The sequence below is a fragment of the Peromyscus leucopus genome, chromosome 5 (assembly GCF_004664715.2).
Source record: "Peromyscus leucopus breed LL Stock chromosome 5, UCI_PerLeu_2.1, whole genome shotgun sequence".
NCBI classification, from domain to species: Eukaryota; Metazoa; Chordata; class Mammalia; order Rodentia; family Cricetidae; genus Peromyscus; species Peromyscus leucopus.
In genome coordinates this window covers 5,559,117-5,575,182 of record NC_051067.1, presented here as the reverse complement: position 1 = coordinate 5,575,182, position 16,066 = coordinate 5,559,117, and the positions used below count along the sequence as shown (strand labels likewise).

General features: G+C 41.1%; 1 protein-coding gene across 3 annotated transcripts in view; it reads right to left on the bottom strand.

Annotated features, from left to right (window-relative positions):
• The window catches only part of Kif27 (kinesin family member 27), a 105,350-nt gene that overhangs the window by 68,423 nt on the left and 20,861 nt on the right, over positions 1-16,066 (bottom strand). The gene's annotated exons all lie outside the window — the stretch shown is intronic.

Below are 16,066 nucleotides of genomic sequence, written 5' to 3'. Positions count from 1 at the left end.
TTCATTAGCTGTAATTGGATAATTTGACACTGTGGTTCTAACGGTCTACTTAACTAGCTATTTTTATAAAAGTTTGAACTTTCTGGCGGAAATACAAGATGCACTAGACAAAGCTGAGAAGCACAAAAAGTGTTACACATAGGAGATTACAGCTAAGGAGACGGAAAATGGTGAATTGAGCAAGTGAAACTCTATGTGACGAAGGAAGCCCGACGCACACACAGACAGGAGACAGTGAACCAACAGTCCGGGGACAGAGGATTTGGAACTTAAAGGCAGAATGGATATGACAGGAGTGTATCTCTGCTCTGTGGACAGTTTGGGTTTGAAGCATGGCCAATGCAGAAAGCTCTAACTTCAATAATGTCTCACAAGCACAGAAAGTGCACCAGTGGTGCCACCTGTCTTTAGTACCTGTATTCTGCAGGCAGAGAGGTAGCTGGATATCTGTGAGTTTGAGGCCAGCCTAGTCTACACAGCAAATTTCAATTCAGCCATAGCTACATGAGACCCTGTCTTAAAAATAACAACAAAAACACAGAAAGTATGTAAACAAAAACTTATCAGACAATGCTGGGAATGTGGCTTAGTGATAGAACTTCCCCCAGCATGTACAAAGCCCTGGATTCAATCCCAGTGCCACATAAAGTGGGCACAGTAGCTCATGCCTATAATCCCAACACCTGGGAGGGGGAAACACAAGTTCAAGGTCATCCTTGACTATGTAATGAGTATGAAGCCAGTCCAGGCTACATGAGACCCAGTCTCAAACAACCAAAGCAAGGGACTGCTAGGTGCAGTGTGAGAAAGAGGAAGGACCAGGATCACAAGTTCAAAGCCAGCCTCACACTATGTGATCTGACCTCAAAAGCAAAACAAATAGATAAACAAAAAAAAAATGTCATTCATCTTAACTTCACATACACTATGAAGTTTAATTAGGGAGAAAACAGCTAAGATTTCACTGAGTTGATACAGAATAATAAAATATAATCTTATTTTAAAATTACCTTGTAGGATCACTGAACTATACAATATTAGGGCTGGGAGTGGTGGCTCATGTCTTTAATCCCAACACTTGAAAGGCAGAGGCAGGTAGATTTCTGTGAGTTGGAGACCAGCCTGGTCTACACAGCAAGTTTCAGGTTAGCCAGGGCTACAGAGTGAGATTCTGTCTCAAAACAAACAATGAAGGACTGGAGATAGCTGGATCTGGTGGTGTAGGAAACAGACAGGAAGACTGATTCTAAGTGCAATGCCTTTCTGGGCTATAAATGAGTTCAAGATCAACCTTGATGATATAATAAAGTCATGGCTCAAGATAAAAGGTAAGGGGCTAGAGAGATGGCTCAGCAGTTAAGAGCAGTGGCTATTCTTCCGAGGACCCAAGTTCCATCCCCAGTGCCCAGATGGCAGCTTACAACAGTCTATAACTATATTCTCCTGGGGTCTGATGCCCTCTTCTGGTATGCAGACATACATGGAAACAAAACACCTATACACATAAAATACATAATTTAATAAAATAAAAAGAATATTGAGGAATATAGCTCAGTAGTAGAGTGTTTATTTAGCACGCATGAGGCTTTAGGTTCAGTTTCCAGGAACACGCATGCACATACACACACTCATTCTCTCTCTGTCTATCTCTGTCTGTCTCTGTCTGTCTCTCTCTCTCTCTCTCTCTCACACACACACACACACACACACACACACACACACACACACACGAGCACGCGTGCGCACACAGAGGAAAAGGAAGGGAGAGATGAACAGAGAAAGCTGGGGATTCATGCACAAATGTACAGAGTGCTTGCCTAGCATTCATGAGGCCCTGTATCAGGTTGCTAACATCACTTGTCATCATCAAGAAAGTGAAAACTACTTTGAGATAGCAGCTTACCCTAAGACACCATGGCTACCAAAAAACCAAAAGTGATGGCAAGACAGTTAAAAGTTAAGGATGTTTGTTGCCAATCCTAATGACTCAAGTTTGATCCCCAGGACACACATGGTGGAAGGAAAAAAACAACTCCAGTAAGTTATCCTCTGACCTCCAGAAGTACACACATATACACCGTGTGCGTGTGGGGGGCGGGGTAAATAAATGTAAAAGAAAATAAAAGGACAGCAATGGTGGCAAGAACGTGGGGAAAAGAGCAACTCTTACTGTTGGGAGCATCAGGGTGGAGGTGTCTAAGAAGGTTACAGTACAACTACCACATGGCCCAGCTCTACCTCTCCTGAGTGTTTATCAAGAAAAATCTATACTATAGGACAGAGATACTTACATATCCAGGTTCACTGTGGCTCTGTTCACAATACCTAGGAAAAGGAATCATCCTACACTCCCATTAACTAATGAATGGATAATGAAAATTGGCTGAAAGGAAAAGTGAGCTTTTTCAGGAAAATGGATGCAACTGGAAAGGACTATGAATGAGGTAACCCAGGCCCAGCAAAACAAATTCCAGACATTCTTATATGTGGATCCTAACTTCAAAACCTTCAGTCAATATGTGCCAGCTGGAATGAATACTTGCACAGGCCAGCTAGCAAGAAAGATCCATTAGAGGGGGACAAGAAGGTAAGTTCTTCATGGGAATGGGAAGAGCAAAAGCATCTGCTATAAAGTGGAGGGCAGAATATTAGGGGCTGAAAGATTGAAACAGGGATGAGGGTACAGAGATGGGGAAAAGGGAAGGTTGGAGAAAGGGTCAACCAAAGTAAGGATGTATGGACACCTACTGTATAAACTAACTAAAAATGCAATGTAAGAAGCTTGAATGGAGGAAGTGCCATGCAGAGGTGAAACTGTTGCCCCCAGAAGCCATGGATCTTTAAGTAAATACCCCTGTGCAATACTGGACTCCTCCCTGTGAGCCCTCTGAGGGCTCTCCATGATACAGCTCATTGCTACTGTTCTTGGTTACTCATCAGAACTAAATGAAGAACATAAAGCTGAAGGCACCACACTTTGGTTGCAAAACAGAGAAATCAAGCTGAACTGAACTGGAAGCTTCACCCCTGTGCCTAGTTCTCACAGTGCCACAGGTGCTGTGCATACTTCTAGGGGAGAAAAGGCAACGCCAGTCTTTCCCAGCTGTGAACAATTTGTGAACAAGCTGACTTTCCAGGCAGGCATGTTTTGGTGTTAACCAGTTGCTTCACTATGGGATTTGAGACCCATTCCACAGGAAGAGATCCGTACTTAGTATTGTAAACTTGGTCAACAGCCTATGGCTGGGAAGGTTAATGGCCTTGGGAAAGAATATACTACTGATGCACTGCTAAATGGACAATACTATCTTCTAACTATTGCTTCTTTTCGCAGAAGATGACAGTCAATGCAAGGCTCACAACTGGCAAAGTGAATTAGTGATTGCTGAGCTCTCAGCCCTAAACATCACATCTTTATCATTCCCTCCAAGGCTCAGGAAACAACACAGATGAGGGGTTAGAAAGATTACAAGAGCCAGAGAATGGAGAGGAACACTATGAAATATCATATTCTGGACCCTATGTCATGTTAAAGCCACAAACACAACACACACACACACACACACACACACACACACACACACACACGGGGTGGGGGGAGGGAGGGGTTGTTGTGAGGAAGAGTGAGAAAGGGGTAAGAGAGTGATGAACATTGAATATTATCACAATACGATCTATACCTATACAAAATTGTAAAAATAAATAAATAAATAAATAAATAAATAAATAAATAAATAAATTTTAAAGGAGAAAAGATCAAATTGGTCCTGTTTGTAGATAATGTGATCTTTTTAAGACTTATATGCCTATATGTGCACCTGCATGAGTTGAGGTACTGTGCATGCACTGCCTGTGGAGGCTAGAAGGTGTCAGATCTCCTAGAACTGGAGTTACAGATAGTTGTGAGCTCCCTGATGTGGGTGCTGGGAACCAAACCCAGATCTTCTGCAAGAGTAGTAAGCACTCTTAACTAATGTGCCATCTTTCCACCTCCAATATGATCTTATTTTTATATTTTTGGTTGTGAGCCTAGCCTCTAATGGCTGAGCCATTTCTACAGCCCTATGATCTTATTTAAAACAAACAAACAAACAATGCTCCACAAAAAAAAACCTTGTTAAAATGCTAATGAACTCATCAGGGTTAGCAGAATATAAATCAACTTATAAAAACTAGTAGAGCTTTTAAATACTAATAACAAAATTCCTGAAAAGGGAAATCAAGAAAATAACCTCATTCATAGTTAAATATTAAATATTACCAAAAAGTGAATAACCTCTACAATGAAAATTATAAAACCCTATGGTGATATTTTATTTGTACTAAAATGTTATTTGTATGTTAATAAATGAAGTTGCCTGGGGGTCAGAGCTATTAGCAAGCCATAGGAAAGCTGGGCGGTGGTGGTGGTGGTGGTGGTGGTGGTGGTGGTGGTGGTGGTGGTGGTGCATGCCTTTAATCCCAGCACTTGGCAGGCAGAGCTAGGTAGATCTATCTCTGTGTGTTCAAGGATACAGCCAGCATTGGAGACACATGCCTTTAATCTCAATACCAACCATAGAAGACCTGGAGGTCTGTACAGACAGGCAGTGACTAGGAGGTCATGTGGTTGGGTTTACAACCAATGAGAAGGCAGAACAGAAACTATAAAAAAAGACAGACACAGGAAGTAGGTCTCTTTCAGAGAGGTAGGACCACCTCAAGAGGAAGGGTAAGGTTTTTAGCTCTTAGCTCTGACCTCTTGGCTTTCTTCTTTGCATTGGTTCTGTGTTTCTTATTGAATAAGACAGTTACATCTACAAAACCCTAATGAAAGAATGTAAAGGGGAAACCCATGACAGAATGACCTTCCATGCTCGTGAACTGGAAGAAATAACAGTTAAATTAATACTCCACAGTACCCAAAGCAGTCTATAGAGTCAATGTAGTTCCTATCCCAACAGCAGTGATATTCTTCATAGAGGTATAAGAAATACTACTAAAATCTGTACAGGACTACAAAGACTGTATAACCAAAGTAATTCTGAGCACAGGAACAAAGTTAGGCCCATTAAAAAACACTAACTTCAATCCAAACAGCATGATACATGCAAAAAACAGAACATATGTTTATTTAAACCATGGGGTGTGTTGTTACACAGAACAATGAAACAGAGTCCTTACAGACAGTGTTTACAGCCAATTGATTTTTGATAAAGACAGTGTGCTGGCTAGTCTTATGTCCACTTGACACAAGCTAAAGTTATCTTTTAGGAGGGAAACTCAATTGAGAAAACACCCTATAAGACCCGGCTGTAGGTAATTTTCTTAATTAGTGACTAATGCCAGCCAGGTGGTGGTGGCGCACACCTTTAATCCCAGCACTTAGGCAGAGGCAGTTTCAGGTCAGCCTGGTCTACAGAGTGAGTTGCAGAACAGCCAGGCTACACAGAGAAACCTTGCCTTTAAAAACAAAAAGAAAAGCAAAAAGTAAACAAACAAAAAAATCAGTGATTGATGGAGGAGGGCCCAGCCCATTATGGGTGGTGCCATCTCTGGGCTGGTGGTCCTGGGTTCTATAAGAAAGCAGACTGAGAAAACCATGAGGAGCAAGTCTGTAAGCAGCCCTCCTCCATGGCCTGTTGCAGGATATCTAATCATACTGTAAACCCAAAGATTGCTGGAAAAACCTGCTTCTAGTTTTGGTGTGGCTCAACCTTAGCATACACCTTACCTTTAATCCAAGAGCTTTCTGCTTGAATATTGTAAACAGAATTAAATAAAGTCAACCATAGGTCAAGAGGTGGAGCAAGCAACCAGTTGACAGGAATTGAACACAGGATAATTAAGAAAAAAAAACCATAGAGAGTAAAGGGGAGTCGGGAGGACAGATAGAGAGATATAGGGAATAGAAGGGAGGGACACTGAGTTTGAGGAGACTTGGTTGAGACAGCAGGAGAGAGGAGAGGTTTCTGGGGCATCAGCTGAGGAGGAAGGTCAGCTGGGTGCTTTCTCTGCCTCTCTGAGCTCACAGGCTTTCACCCCAGCATCTGGTTCCCAAGTCTTTTTTTTTTTTTTTTTTTTTTGATTTTTCGAGACAGGGTTTCTCTGTGTAGTTTTGCGCCTTTCCTGGAACTCACTTGGTAGCCCAGGCTGGCCTCGAACTCACAGAGATCCGCCTGACTCTGCCTCCCGAGTGCTGGGATTAAAGGCGTGCGCCACCACCGCCCGGCGGTTCCCAAGTCTTTATTGGTAAACTCAAACAACTGAGAATTTGTTAAAAAAAAAAAAAAAAAAAAAAAGAACAATGGCCTCTGCATCAGCTTCTGCCTCCAGGTTCCTTCCCTGTTTGAGTTCCTGTCCCAACTTCCTTTGATGATGAAGAATCCAGAAGTGTTAAGCCAAATAAACCCTTTCCTCTCCAATTTTCTTCTTGGTCATAATGTTTTGTTACAGAAACAGAAACTCTAAGACAGAAGTTGGTACCTGGAGTGGGGTACTGTGGTGGTATTGTGTTCCCCCAAAATATTGTGCATGCTAATAAACTTATCTGGGGTCAGAGACAGAATAGTCACAATATTAAACATAGAGGATAGGCAGTGGTAGCACATGCCTTTAATCCTAGCATTCCAGAGGCAGAAATCCATGTGTTCAAGGATACAGCCAAGCATGGTGACTCACGCCTTTAATCCCAAGGAGTGGTGTTAGAAAGCAGAAATGTATATAAGGCGTGAGGACCAGAAACTAGAAGCATTTGGCTGGTTAAGCTTTTAGGCTTTGAACAGCACAGTTCAGCTGAGATTCATTCTGGATGAAGACTCAGAGGCTTCCAGTCTGAAGAAACAGGATCAGCTGAGGAACTGGCGAGGTGAGGTAGCTGTGGTTTGTTCTGCTTCTCTGATCTTCCAGCATTCACCCCAATACCTGGCTCCAGGTTTGATTTTATTATTAAGTACCTTTAAGAATCATGCTACAGGGTATTGCTGTGACAGATCTGACCATGTTTCTTGGGGGATTATGGAAGGACTTTGGAACTTTGAGCTAGAAAAGCCATTGAGTGTTAAGAGTAATGCAGACAATGGAGGCCCGGCTTATGAATATTCAGAGGGAAATTTAAATACTCTATCAGGGTCTTCTATTTGAATTAAGATTCTGTCACTCTGGTCAACTGGGGCTGAAGAGTCAGCTGTGATTAACAAGAGAAGTGAAACCTTTACTGGGACAACTGGTGCTGGTTAGCTGGAGCCAATCAGCTGTGATTAAGAAGAGACCAGTGTTTTTTATCTTAGCCATTCTGACAGGTGTAAGATGATATCTCAGAGTCATTTTGAATTGCATTTCCTTGATGACTAAAGATGCTGAACAATTCTTTAAATGTATTTTGGCCATTTGAGATTCTTCTGTTGAGAATTCTCTGTTCAGATCTGTATCCCTTTTTAATTGGATTATTTGATATTTTGATGTCTAGTTTTTTAAGTTCTTTATGTATTTTGGATATCAGCCCTCTGTTAGAGGAGGGGTTGGTAAAGATCTTTTCCCATTCTGTAGGCTGCTGTTTTGTCTTTTTTTTAAAAAAATTTATTATGTATACAGCATATGTGACTGCAGGCCAAAAGAGGGCACCATATTTCATACAGATGGTTGTGAGCCACCATGTGGTTGCTGGGAATTGAACTCAGGACCTCTGGAAGAGCAGTCAGTGCTCTTAACTTCTGAGCCATCTCTCCAGCCCATGTTTTGTCTTATTGACAGTGTCCTTAGCCTTACAGAAGCTTTTCAGTTTCAGAAGGTCCCATTTAATTGTCTATCTCAGTGTCTGTGCCAATAACACAGTGTCTGTGTTATATTTAGGAAGTAGTCTCCTGTGCCAATGCATTCAAGGATAGTTCCCACTTTCTCTTCAGTGTAACTGGATTTATGTTAAGGTCTTAGGTCCACTTGGACTTAAGTTTTGTGCAGGGCCACAGATATGGATCAATTTGCATTCTTTACATGTTGACATCCAGTTATGCCAGCACCATTTGTTGAAGATTCGTTCCTTTTTCCATTGCACAATTTTGGCTTCTATGTCAAAAATCAGGTGTTCATAAGTGTGTGGATTTATATCAGGGTCTTCAATTCAATTCCATTGATCCACATGTCTATTTTTATGCCAATACCAAGCTGTTTTCATTACTATAGCTCTACAGTAGAACTTGAAAACAATTGTCAGAATGGCTAAGATCAAAAACAATGATGACAGCTTATGTTGGAGAGGATGTGGAGTAAGGGGAACACTCTTCCACTGCTGATGGGAATGCAAACTGGTACAGCCACTTTGGAAATCAATATAGCAGTTTCTCAGAAAATGGGAATCAATCTACCTCAAGACCCAGCTATAACAATCTTGGGTATATACCCAAAGGATGCTCAGTCATACCACAAGGACACTTGCTCAACTACACAGTAGCATTATTTGTAATAGCCAGAACCTGAAAACAACCTAGATGTCCCTCCACCAAAAAATAGATAAGGAAAATGTGGTACATTTATACAATGGAGTGTTGCTCAGCTGTAAAAAACAATGATCTCATGAAATTTGCAGGCAAATGGATGGAACTAGAAAAAACAAATCTGAGTGAGGTAACCAGACAGGAAGACAAACATGGTATATATTCACTCATAAGTGAGTATTAGGAGTAAAGTACAGGATAACCAACCTACAATCCACAGCCCCAAAGGCTAGAAAACAAAGAAGACCCAAAGAGGGATGCATGGATTTCCCTGGGAAGGGGAATAGAAGAGATCTCCTGGGTAAACTGGGGGCAGGGGTGAGGAGAAATGGAGGGATGGGAACTTGGGGGAGTGGGTTGAGCAGGCTGGGTGCAGAAGGCAGTTTGGGGGCCAGATGTTAGGGAGAAACCTGGTGCTAGGGAGACTCCCAGGAATCCACAAGGATGACCCCGAACTAAGACCCCTAGCAATAGTGGAGAGGGTGCCTGAACTGGCCATCTCCTGTAATCAGATTGGTGACTACCCTAATTGTCATCAGACAGCCTTTATCCAGTAATTGACGGAAGCAAATGCAGAGATCCACAGCCAAGTACTGGGCAGAGCTCTGGGAGTCATCCTGAAGAAAGGGAGGAGGGATTGTATGAGCCAGGGGGCAGTCAAGGTCCTGACAGAGGAACCCACAGAGACAACTGACCTGAGCTCATGGGAACACATGGACTCTGGACAAACAGGGAGCCTACATGGGACCAACCTAGGCCCTCTGCATAAGTGTGACAGTTGTGTAGCTTGGTTTATTTGTAAGGCTTCTAACAGTGAGATCAAGACCTGTCCCTGATGCTTAACTGGATGATCTTGTCCAGCCTTTATACAGGCAGAAGAGCTTGGTCCTGCCTCAACTTGATATGCCATGCTATGTTCAAGTCCATGGGAGGCCTGCCCCTTTCTGAATGGAGACAGAGGAGGAATGGGTGGATGGGGAGGTGGGTAGATGAGAGTGTGGGGGGGGAATGGGAGGTGAGGAGTGAGGGGAAAGTGTGGTTGGTATGTAAAATAAAGGAAAAAATGTTAAAAAGAAAAAAGTAGAAGAAGAAGGAGGAGGAGGAGACTAGCATCAATCATTGAGGGGAAATCTTCTGAGAAGTGTTTCCTCAGAGTCAGCACACAGAATCTGTGTTCCAAAGGTGGCCAAGGTTGTACCTCATGCTGGAAGCCAAACTTGGGTAATGTTAAGAATCACCCTGGTTTTTAGAATGTTATTAATTGTTATATAATGTTTCTGAACATTTATTTTTATTGTGATGATCTGCTGAAGATATGTGTGATTGAATAGATGTTTTAATCTTTGAGTAAAAAAAGAATCACCTAAGTAGTACTGGTTTTGAAGGAATGAAGGTGTCATGGAAAGCAGCTGAGGCTTGGCACTATGAGAGGCCAGGAGAAGTAATTGGTGAAGATTCAGCCTCAGCGGCAGTTGAAGGCCCAAGATTGAAGGGGTCATGCAGAGAAGTTGAGGCTTGGTACCAGGAAGAAAGCTTATGAGGATACTGGTGAAAGTACATCCCAGTTGCAGTAGAAGACCCCAGAATTTTGGATGGCCAGCATCATGTGATGACCACCAAGAACAGCAGCAATTGGAGTGGAGCCAATTGAAGCCTAGAAGACAAGCTGTATGTGCTGCAGAGGACAGACCTGGAGAAGTGACTGACCCAAGTCCCTTGGAGGAACCCAGAAGATTGTGAGTGAATCTAGATATTGGATGCTGAGTTATTTATAATTTTGGAGTTTGGTTTTGCTTTGATTTGATTGTAATTGTGCCCTGATTCTTTGTTGTAAAAATGTTTGTTTGCACGGTAAAGATGTGTCTCTGTCTGAGATGCCTTCTGATTGGCTTAATAAAGAGCTAAATGGTCAATAGCTAGGCAGGAGAGAATAGGCAGGACTTGGGGGGGGGGGAGAGAGAGAACTCCGGGAAGAAGAGAAGCAGAGAGATGACAGTGAGAATCAGAGCAAGCTGGATGTGCCATACTGAGGAAAGGTAAAAGCCACATGGTAAAACGTACATTAATAAAAGCAGGTTAATTAAGTTATGAGAGCTAGCTGGGGGGAAAGCATAAGCTATAGGCCAAGCTTTCATAATTAGTAAGTCTCTGTCTCATTATTTTCGGGCTGGCAGTGCAAAGAAAGTCTGATGAGAAAGCTTGCTACAGTGTTTCTTTTTTGAAATAAGAAAGTATTTAATTTATTTTTTATTTTACTGGAGCCCACAGTTGAGGCTTTGAAATTTAAAAGACTTTAGATTTTAAAAGAGATTGGCTATTTTAAAGTGACTGAAATTTTAATGTGTTTGAATTTTTAAAGACTGTGGGATTTTTAACGTTATTTATGATTTTAATGTGAGACCTTGGGGACAGAATAAGAAGGGAAGGGTTGAGGCTTAATAGTGATGTGTTTGTGTGTCAAGCTGACAAAGTCAGTTGTGCTGGCTAGTCTTATGTCAACGTGACATAAGCTAGAGTTATTTTAAAGGAGGGAACCTCAAATGAGAAAATGCCCCATAAGATCCACTGTAGGGCATTTTCTTAATTAGTGATTGATGGGGAATGGCCCAGCCCACTGTGGGTGGTGTCACCTCTAGGCTGGTGGTCCTGGGTTCTATAAGAAAAGAGACTAAGCAAGCCATGACGAACAAGTCAGTAAGCAGCACCCTCCATGACCTCTGCATCAGCTCCTGCCTCCAGGTTCCTGCCCTATTTGAGTTTCTGTCCCAACTTCTTTGATGATGAATGGCAATATGGAAATTTAAAGCCAAATAAACCCTTTCCTCCCCAATTTTCTATTTGGTCATGCTGTTTTGTCACAGCAACAGAGACCCTGACTTATACAGACAGTAAAGATACACAGTGGAGAAAAGACAATATTTTCAACAAATTGTGCTTAGGAAATTGGATATTCACACAAAGAATAAAGAGACTGGACATCGAGAGGTAGACAGGCACGGCAGCAGCGACAAGCAGAGGCAGGTAGGCCCAAGGCGGTGGCCAGCAGAAACATACAGGCCCGGTGGTGGTGGTGGCGGCCGACAGAGACAGACAGGCCCAGCGGCGGTGGCCAGCAGAGGTAGACAGGCACGGCAGCGGAGACAAGCAGAGGCAGGTAGGCCCGCAGCGGCGGCCGGCAGAGGTAGATGGGCCCGGCAGAGGCAGGCAGGCCCGGTGCAGAGGCAGGCAGGCCCAGCGGGCGTCGGTTGAAACACAATTGCAATAAAGACCAGAAACAGAGCTGTTACCCGCTGAAGAGCTAGTGAAAACAAGCTCTTAATCAAGAGCTTGGAACAGGGACGCCTCTAACCCCAACACCCGGAAAAGAAGCTATCTCCGTGGGACAGAACCAGAACGAATCTGAAAACTCCGTCTGAGGACAACCCAGGGCCCAGCTGCTGATCCTGCGAAAACCAAAAACTTGGAGGTGTTGGTGAGACTACCCTGCTCAGCTGAAATCCATCCGGGAGAGGATTCAGATCCCTACAGTTTGAAGTCTGAAGAAACAAGATCAGCTGAGGAGTTGACGAATGAACAAAACGTGACCTGGGAACACAGAAGAAGGCGCTGCCTAGCCACCAAACCAGATCACCAGAATCATAAGTATATACTTCACCGACTGAGATCAGCTGCTCCTGAAGAAACAGCCCAATAGCACCAATTTAACCAAAAACTCCTAGTGAACCAAGGCTAAAAATTAGAACAAGGGAGGCACTCTCAGACACAGACACCACCTGCACCGAGCAGAGGAAGAGATGAGTAGACGCCAGTGCAAAAATACAGGCAACAACATAAAGACCTATATGGCAACATCAGAACTTAGTGATTCCACACCTGCAAGACCTGAACATACCAAGACAAAAGAAATCAATCCTAAAAATGACTTTAAGAGGATGATAGAGGCCCTTAAAGAAGAAATAAAACATTCCCTTAAAGAGGAAATAAAAACTTCCCTTAAAGAGGAAATGAAAAATCCATTAAAGAGGAAATAAAAACTTCCCTTAAAGAGGAAATGAAAAACTCCATTAAAGAGGAAATAAAAAAAAACTCCCTTAAAGAAATGGAAGAAAAAACGAACAAAAAATGGGAAGAAATCAAATCAAGCCAAGAAAAAGCAATTAGATGAAAGAAACATTCCAAGATCTGAAAAATGAATTTGAGACAATAAAGAAAACACATGCTAAGGGAATGCTGGAAATAGAAATCCTGACTAAACGAACAGGAACTACAGAAACAAGCATAACCAACCGATTGCAAGAGATGGAACAGAGAATCTCTGACACTGAAGACACAATAGAGAAAACAGATTCGTCAGTCAAAGAAAACACTAAAGACAAGAAAGTCGTAACAAAAAACGTCCAAGAAATTTGGGACACTATGAAAAGACCAAACCTAAGAATAATAGGGATAGAAGAAGGAGAAGAATACCAACTCAAAGGCACAGAAAATATATTCAACAAAATCATAGAAGAAAACTTTCCTAACCTAAAGAAAGAAATACCTATGAAGATACAAGAAGCTTACAGAACACCGAATAGGCTGGATCCAAAAAAAAAGTCCCCTCGCCACATAATAAACAAAACACTAAACACACAAAACAAAGAAAATATTAAGAGCCGCAAAGGAAAAAGACCAAGTAACATATAAAGGCAAACCCATCAGAATAACACCAGATTTCTCAATAGAGACTATGAAAGCTAGAAGATCATGGACAAATCTTATGCAGATACTAAGAGACCACGGATGCCAACCCAGACTATTATATGCAGCAAAACTCTCAATCACCATAGGCAGAGTAAACAAAATATTCCAGGATAAAACCAGATTTAATCAATACCTGTCCACAAACCCAGCCCTACAGAAAGCACTAGAAGGGAAAATCCAACCCAAAGAAGCTAAACACATCCATGAAAAATCAAGCAATAGATAATCCCACACCAACATACACCAAAGAAGGACAACACAACACAACCACAAAAAAATAACAGGAATTAACAATCACTGGTCATTAATATCCATCAATATCAATGGTCTCAACTCACCTATAAAAAGACACAGGCTAACAGAATGGATAAGAAAACGGGACCCATCCATCTGCTGCATACAAGAAACACACCTTAACTTCAAAGACAGACACTACCTCCGAGTAAAGGGCTGGGAAAAGGCTTTCCAAGCAAATGAACCTAAGAAACAAGCTGGTGTAGCTATCCTAATATCTAATAAAATAGACTTCAAATTAAAATCAATCAAAAGAGATCAGGATGGACATTACATATTTATCACGGGAAAAATCCACCAAGATGAAGTCTCGATTCTAAACATTTATGCTCCAAATACAAAAGCACCCACATTCATAAAAGAAACACTACTAAAGTTTAAAACACACATCAAACCCCACACATTAGTAGTGGGAGATTTTAACACACCACTCTCACCAAAAGACAGATCTACCAGACTGAAACGTAACAAAGAAATAAAGGACCTAACAGGTGTTATGACTCAAATGGACTTAATAGATATCTACAGAATATTCCATCCTAACACAAAAGAATATACCTTCTTCTCAGCACCCCATGGAACCTTCTCAAAAATTGACCACATGCTTGATCACAAAACAAATCTCAACAGATACAAAAAAATTGGAATAACCTCCTGTATCTTATCAGACCACATGCCTTAAACAACAACAAAAATTATAGAAAACCAACAAACTCATGGAAACTGAATAATGCCCACCAGAAACATCAATGGGTCAAGGAAGAAATAAAGAAAGAAATTAAAGATTTCCTAGAATTCAGTGAAAATGAAAGTACAACATACCCAAACTTATGGGACACTATGAAAGCAGTGCTAAGGGGAAAATTCATAGCTCTAAATGCACACATAAAGAAGATGGAGCAATCCCATACCAATGAATTAACAGCACAACTGAAAGCTCTAGAACAAAAAGAAACAAACTCACCCAGGAGAAATAGACACCAGGAAATAATAAAATTGAGGGCTGAAATCAATGAAATAGAAAACAAGAGAACAATACAAAAAATCAATGAAACAAAGAGTTGGTTCTTTGAAAAAAATCAACAAGATAGACAAACCCCTAGCCAAATTAACCAAAAGGCAAAGAGAGGGCACCCAAATTAACAAAATCAGAAATGAAAAGGGAGACATAACAACAGACAACGAGGAAATCCAGAGAATCATCAGATCATACTTCAAAAACCTGTACTCCACAAAAATGGAAAACCAGCAAGAAATGGACAATTTTCTGGATAAATACCACATACCAAAATTAAATCAAGACCAGATAAACCATTTAAATAGACCAATAACCCCTAAAGAAATAGAAACAGTCATCAAAAGTCTCCCAACCAAAAAAAGCCCAGGACCAGATGGTTTCAGTGCAGAATTCTACCAGACTTTCAAAGAAGAACTAATACCAATCCTCTTCAAAGTGTTCCACACAATAGAAACAGAAGGAACACTACCAAACTCTTTTTATGAGGCTACAATTACCCTGATACCCAAACCACACAAAGATGCAACAAAGAAAGAGAACTACAGACCGATCTCCCTCATGAACATTGATGCAAAAATACTCAACAAAATATTGGCAAACCGAATCCAAGAATACATCAAAACAATTATCCATCACGACCAAGTAGGATTCATCCCAGGGATGCAAGGATGGTTCAACATACAAAAATCAGTCAATGTAATACACCATATAAACAAACTGAAAGAAAAAAACCACATGATCATCTCATTAGATGCTGAAAAAGCCTTTGACAAAATTCAACACCCCTTCATGATAAAGGTCTTAGAAAGATCAGGAATACAAGGAACATTTCTAAACATAATAAAGGCAATTTATAGCAAGTAAACATCAAATTAAACGGAGAGAAACTCAAAGCGATACCACTAAATTCAGGAACAAGACAAGCTGTCCACTCTCCCCATACTTATTCAATATAGTACTAGAAGTTCTAGCTAGAGCAATAAGACAACAAAAGGAGATCAAAGGGATACAAATTGGCAAGGAAGAAGTCAAACTTTCACTATTTGCAGATGATATGATAGTATACATAAGTGACCCCAAAAACTCTACCAGGGAACTCCTACAGCTGATAAACTCCTTCAGTAAAGTGGCAGGATACAAGATCAACTCAAAAAAAAAATAAAAATAAAAGGGCTGAGAAAGAAGTCAGAGAAACATCATCCTTTAAAATAGTCACAAATAATATAAAATACCTTGGGATAACACTAACTAAACAAGTGAAGGACCTTTTTGATAAGAACTTTAAATCTCTAAAGAAAGAAATTGAAAAAGACATCAGAAAATGAAAGGATCTCCCATGCTCATAAATAGGTAGGATTAACATAGTAAAAATGGCAATCTTACCAAAAGCAATCTGCAGATTCAATGCAATCCCCATCAAAATCCCAACACAATTCTTCACAGACTTGGAAAGAAAAATACTCAACTTCATGTGGAAAAACAAAAGACCCAGGATAGCTAAAAGAATCCTATACGATAAAGCAACCTTTGGAGGCATCAC